The sequence below is a fragment of the Diceros bicornis genome, unplaced genomic scaffold (genome assembly GCF_020826845.1).
Source record: "Diceros bicornis minor isolate mBicDic1 unplaced genomic scaffold, mDicBic1.mat.cur scaffold_184_ctg1_multi, whole genome shotgun sequence".
Lineage (NCBI taxonomy): Eukaryota > Metazoa > Chordata > Mammalia > Perissodactyla > Rhinocerotidae > Diceros > Diceros bicornis.
The window spans coordinates 177,389-183,301 of record NW_026691079.1 but is presented as its reverse complement, the minus strand read 5'-3'; the positions used below and the strand labels follow the sequence as shown (position 1 = coordinate 183,301).

At 52.8% G+C, this 5,913-nt stretch overlaps 1 long non-coding RNA gene across 1 annotated transcript; it reads left to right on the top strand.

Moving 5' to 3' along the window:
• Nucleotides 1–667: 667 nt before the first annotated feature.
• Nucleotides 668–4,531, top strand: LOC131402614 (uncharacterized). Its single transcript, XR_009218816.1, has 4 exons — nt 668–774; nt 1,510–1,601; nt 4,104–4,139; nt 4,510–4,531. It is a non-coding gene; the product is annotated as an uncharacterized LOC131402614 (long non-coding RNA).
• Nucleotides 4,532–5,913: the final 1,382 nt, after the last annotated feature.

Sequence of the window (5,913 nt, the reverse complement as noted above, 5' to 3'; positions counted from 1 at the left end):
TAGTGGCCTCCCTCCCCCCAGATTTTTAAAATTAAAATAGCGTTATATCCTTATCTACTGGCTTGGGACAGCAAGTTGTAGAGAAATGTGAATATATGATCCAATTTTTTAACGAAATTAAGAACAGCAAACACGCACAAAAAATTTGTAATTCTAAATATGGGCACATCATTCTATGAGGTTGTATAAACGTGAGGAAAGGAATGAAGAAAAGTTGTTCAACATCCAGCTACCTGTATAGTCAAGGGTCCACGTAAAGCCCCGCCTCCAGCCCCGCCCCTGGAGCTGATTTCCTCCCACTGTGAAGTCGGCCAGACTTATTCCAGCCCCACCCCCACCTCCTCCCGCCCCTGGAACTGGTCTCCGCACAACGCTCGGGCCTGGCTCCGCCCACAGCCTGGTCCCGCCCCTTGCCCCGCCCGCACCCTTGTCCCCGCCCACAGCCCCGCCCCTAGAACTGGTTTCCACCCACAGCCCCGCCCCTAGACCTGGTCCCTGTCCCTGGTGCTGACCCAGCCCGAGGCCCGGCCTCACATTAACTCTAGAAACTAGACACCTCCCCCGAGGCTGGGGTGCGCGGCCCCGCCCTGCTCCGCCCCCCACGCCGCCTCAACCCAGAGCCCCCAAACGTCCGTCCTCCCAGAACGCCCGCCCGAGACCGGAAGCGGAAGCGCGGGCGGCGCCCTGGATGGAGCGGGAGGTCTGCGCGGTGTGTCCAGTCTTCTCGGCGCGGACGGGATTCCCGTGGACCTTCGGCCGAAGGGGCGAGGCGCGGTGAGCAGCGGGCGGTCCCGGCTCCGGTCGCGGTCCAGGGAGGGGCCTGGGCCGCGGGCAGCCCTGTCAGGGCCCGGCGTCCCCGCGTCCCCCCGGAGCCCCGTTTCCCCGGGCTGTTCGCTCAGGGCGCCCGAGGCTGCTGTTCCTCCCGGCTCCGGGCGCCGCCGGCCCCTCCTCAGAGTCCCCGTCACCGTCCTCCGTGTGATTTTGTCCCCAGGGGGCTTATCCGCGTCTGGAGGCGGTGTTTGGGTTGTTACTAATGGGGGCGCTCCTGGCATCTAGAGGGGGAGGCAGGGATGCTGCTCAGCGTCCTCCAGGGCCCAGGACGGCCCGACAGAGAATCATCCGGCCCCAAATGTCAGTGGTGCCGAGGTTGGGAAAGCTGCTCCAGGGCCTGAAAATCTCCCGGGCCCTGAATGAAGTGTGAAAATTGTTTACAAGTCAGCGAGTCACTTACAGGGTCCCTAAAGGACAAGCTTGTTTAAAGGGTCCAGAGTCACCAAAAAGTCTCTGTCCAGCCAAGTGAGTTGAGCGACACAAGTGCACACAGCACGAAGCTACTTCCTCCCATCTTGGGGAGCAGGTGACTGCATAGGAATCGGGAAAATCCAGTCTCAGCCAACAGTTACAGTTAAATCAGTAAATACAAAAAAGAAAGGTGAATTGGGTGACCTTTCCATCCAACACCCTATAAAAGGCTTCAAAAGCTTGTTTGCGCTTTTTTTCCCCCCTCAGACACGAAAAGCATCTGTGGAGCTCAAGTTTGAGGTGAAAGCAGGCTCAGAGTCCACCTGTGCTCGCTGATCCATGGATTTCTGTGTGACCAGGTGAGTACCCTGTGGACCTGGTACCAACAGGTTCCGGCAGCCTCCGCTGTGCAGAAGACCTGCTAGTGGGCTTTCCTGGGCTCAGGTTGTCACCACATGGACACTGAGAGTGAGGGTATCTTGAGAAAAATTATTGATGTTGGATGGATTATATTCAAGGGAAAGATGGTAAGCTGTGTGTGGTTCTGTGTGGTAAATATTTCAGTAAGTACAGTTATATGCAAATAAGAACACATAAAACAAATGTAAATAACTGCAAATGTGTATTATAGTAGAAAATATAGATTTACTTGCATTGCATAATACTCAATAGTCAGGATTTATATATAATATAAATACAGAAATGTTTTGCGTGTGTATGTAGTATTAGAACACATCCCATGAAATATTAGCAGGGATACTCAGCAACATTCCTTAGACCCATTCAACTTGACTTCTAAAGTCCTATAAATCCTCCACAAAAATTTGAAATATAGGAGCATTCAGGGAAAAAGATGATTGAAACTTCTTTATATTAATAACAAATTTAACATTGAGTTTGCCAGTAGCCAGATTTATTTTGAACATTTTTTTCTTTATGACATTTCAAATCATTTGGAGGAGTACTAAGCAACGCTGTAGATTGAAGGGCAGGGCACTAGTCTCTAAAAAGACTGTCCTCATCACCTTGCCTTCTAAAGGGAATTAACTTTGTTTCTTGCAACTTTTCTGAAATAACGGTCTGGTGATTCACGTTGCAGAGAATCTTGTTAAGTAATTTTGTATTTAGTTGTTGGCCTCTACTAATTGTGTGTGTATGTGTGTGTGCCTTTTTCATTCTAGCTTTCCTGTGAGGTTCTTGAGGGGAATGTGTGCTTGTCATGCAATAGATAGTCTTTGAGTGTATAATTTATGGTGACCCTCCATCCTTGTTTACTCAGGACAGAGGGGTTTTCCAGGACACAGGACGTTTAGTGTTCAAACCAGGGCAGTCCTAGACAAACCGGGATGGTTCCTCATCTGATGAGCCAGGCCCTGGGCCACATGCATGGGGACCTGGAGAACCAGAGAGACCTTGTCCCACCTCCGTGGAATTTATATTGTATTTGGGAATTTGGATTTTAGACAGTTAATGATGAGAGTGATGTGGGAGTTTGGCACAAGGGGTCTCAACCTGAGGGGGCAGGGAAGCGCTCTTGAGAAGGACTGATATTTAGCTTGAGAGCTAGAGTTGGGACTGGATTTAGCTAGTTGGAGGGTTAGACTGGAGTGAGGGTGTGGGAGTGTGTTCAAGAGAGCGTTTCAGACAGAGGGACCCGCATGAGGACACCCCTGAAGCAGAGAGCCTGGTGTGTCCATGAACTGAGAAGAGGGATGGCTGAGCCGAGTCAACACAGGGGGAGGGGTGTGAGCCACGCCGGCGATGGGGGACAGGCAGGACCAGATCAGGGGTGACTTGGGATTCTGTTCTAAGACCAGTGGGAAGACTCTGGAGAGATGCAAGTAGAAGGATGATGTGATTAGCGTTTGGTCTAAGCACCTTGGTTCAAATGGACTTCATGTTTAAATGTAGACTTAAGAGGCAAGATGCAAGGTACTGGGAATAAGATTAGGAATAAGATGATTGTTCCCTAGGCCTGGGTGATGGCTGTGGAGTAGGAAAGAAGTAGAAAGAAAAGACCTTGGAGTGTAGAACCGAGAGAACGTAACGGTACTTTCTTGCCTGCATGTGTCAGATGGCACAGGGCAGTGACTGTGCTCCTTGCTGCTGTCCGTGCAGACCTGCAGGCGCCCCCTCACTCAGGTCTGTGTGTTCACCCCTCTTTGTCACTCACAGGCCCCGCTCCACATCCTACAGGAAGTCAGGCCTTACTTGTGAGGGGGTTGTCTCACATGGGAGACACCGAGGAGAGCCTCTCCAGACATCAGAGCAGCCCCCTTCAGCCTCTCCCTCAGACTCCTCCCTTCCACTCTCTCGCTTTCCACACCCAGAAGGACCCCTGCTCAGTATTCCATGTCCCCAGGTTCTCCCTCCCCCAGGCTTGAGAAGGGTGGGGCAGCCACTGGGGTGGACATCATCTGCACCTTCCACTTCAGAGAGGCAACGAGATGGAAGGTGGCTGGTCCAGGGCTGGACAGAGAGTGACTCTACTGGGAGCCGAGCCATGAGACCCAGGGCGTCACCCACCTGGGCTCCCTCACCCTGGACGGGGACAGCCTCTACATCAGTGGTGAGGGGCTGTGCTACAGCCACACTCTCTCTCCCAGTCAGAGTTCTGTGTTGCCTCCGTTGCTCTAAAGTGAGCTATGATCCATCTCTCTATGCTCCTGGTCTGAGATCAGTCTTCTCATCACTGTGTGATCACTGGGTCCAGCCACCTTCCATCTCGTTGCCTCCCCCCCTGAACACCACTCCCCTCTTCCCCTCTGCTTTCCCCACCAAGCTCCCTACATCCTCCCTCTCCCTTAATCCTTTATGTTCACCCCAACTCTTGCTCAGCTCCTCTCGCCTTCTCTCCACAGATTACACCTATGGAGCTGCAGCCCCGACTACCACCAGTGAGTATTCCTGGCCCTGACATCCTGGGTCCCGTCCGCATTTGGGGCTGGGGAGCACTTGTTCTCCTTCACCCGCTGTCCTTGGTGAGGGAAGCACCTGGAAGGGCCCTAATTCATCCCTTCTCTCCCTCCCGGGTTCTGGTGGAGAGTCCCAGCCCAGTGTGAGAAAGCCTTAGACACAGACGTGTTCTCCACCACATTCTGACCCCACGTGGTTTTCACTTTAATTCTCCTGAAGCCCCGCCCTTGGTCCTCCTTTTCCAGGTATCCCATCCGTCTGTCCAGTTTTCTTCCCGTCCATCTGTCTCTCCTCTGTGTTCAGTCTCTCTTGTTCACCTATCTCTCTCTCTTGGGCTCCTCTCATCCACAGGCTTGCTCATCCCTCTACTCACACACTCACCCCTCCCCTCACTCTCATGTATGCTTCACCTGTGAATGGTGGTCCTGGCACAGCCACTGCTGGAGCCCGGGTGAGCCTGGGGGCTCCTCCCACTCTGTCCCTCCCTGAGACAGCCCTCGCCACAGCTCCCGAGCCGGCCACCACGTCCCTGCATACTTGATCATCACCTGTGCCACCAGAAGCCACCACAGGTATCTGGGGGTGCCTTTTCCTTCCCAAGAGAAGCTCTCCAGCCCCACTCCTCCACCAGCCAGTTGTGATCCAGGAGCTGGGAAGCCAGGGTGTGAAATTCTGGTTTTAGGGCAATCATGCTGATCACAAATTATAGATTATAGATTATACCAACGATTCAGTCTAAGGTCAGCCCTCAGAGAGCCCCTAGTCTTATGAAATTAACACACCATTATAGTACAATGTGGGAGGTTTCGGGGAGAGGCACCTGGCATCATTTGGAGGGGAAGAGCTTGCTAGAGAAAGTTTCACCTGAATGGAGTCTTTAAGAATGACTAGGAGGGACCCTGGCAAATAGAGGATGAAGAGTTTTCCTGGCAGAGGGGATTCCATGAGCAAAGGCTCCAGCCAGAAACAACATGGCATATGGGGATAATTGAAACGAATTTGGGTTGCATGAAGCATGAAGTTTAACCCGCGGTACATGGATAAAATGAGACTGAAAGGTGAGCAGGAGCCAGATTGAGTAGAGCCTTGAGTGCCAGGTCAAGAAGGTTGAACTAACACTGAAGGTCATAGGGAGCCACGGGTGGTACTAGAGCAGTGGTGGTCCTAGTGAGGTATTCATTTCAGAAAGATCCTTCTAGTAGTCCATGTAGAACATCCTTTAGACAGAGCATCCAGTGAGCCTGCTGGGGTGTTGGTCCAGGTGAAGGAAGTTAACACCTAAGCTGGGACAGGGATGGAGAGAGGGAGTGTATGTGAGGACCAGTGTGCAACTGGAATTTGTGTTACTGGGAGGGAGGAGGAGCTGAGCAGATGTGCTGGTTCTGACTTGGGTGACCACACGGGTGGGTGGTGGTGCCACTGGGAGAGAAGATGACAGATGATAATGAGTGCAGGACTCTGGTGTGGTCTCAGGCCAGCTCTCAGTGATGGCCGTTGCTCTCCCTCTCGTTTTGCAGCTCTGGGGCACAACCTGAAGACCCTCATAGTCACCTTCCCCATCTCCACCCTCTGGTATTCATCAGACAGCAGCAACGGCTCAGCCACGTTCCACTCCACTGAGAGGGTCCTGCAGAGCCTGGGGAGACCCTGGTCCCAGCAGCTCCTTTTGGGTTAAATCCCAACCAGCCCCTCCCCCAACCCCTGTCCCTCCTGCTCATCCTCCTCCTCCTTCCTCCCCAGCTGGATCCTTGTTCA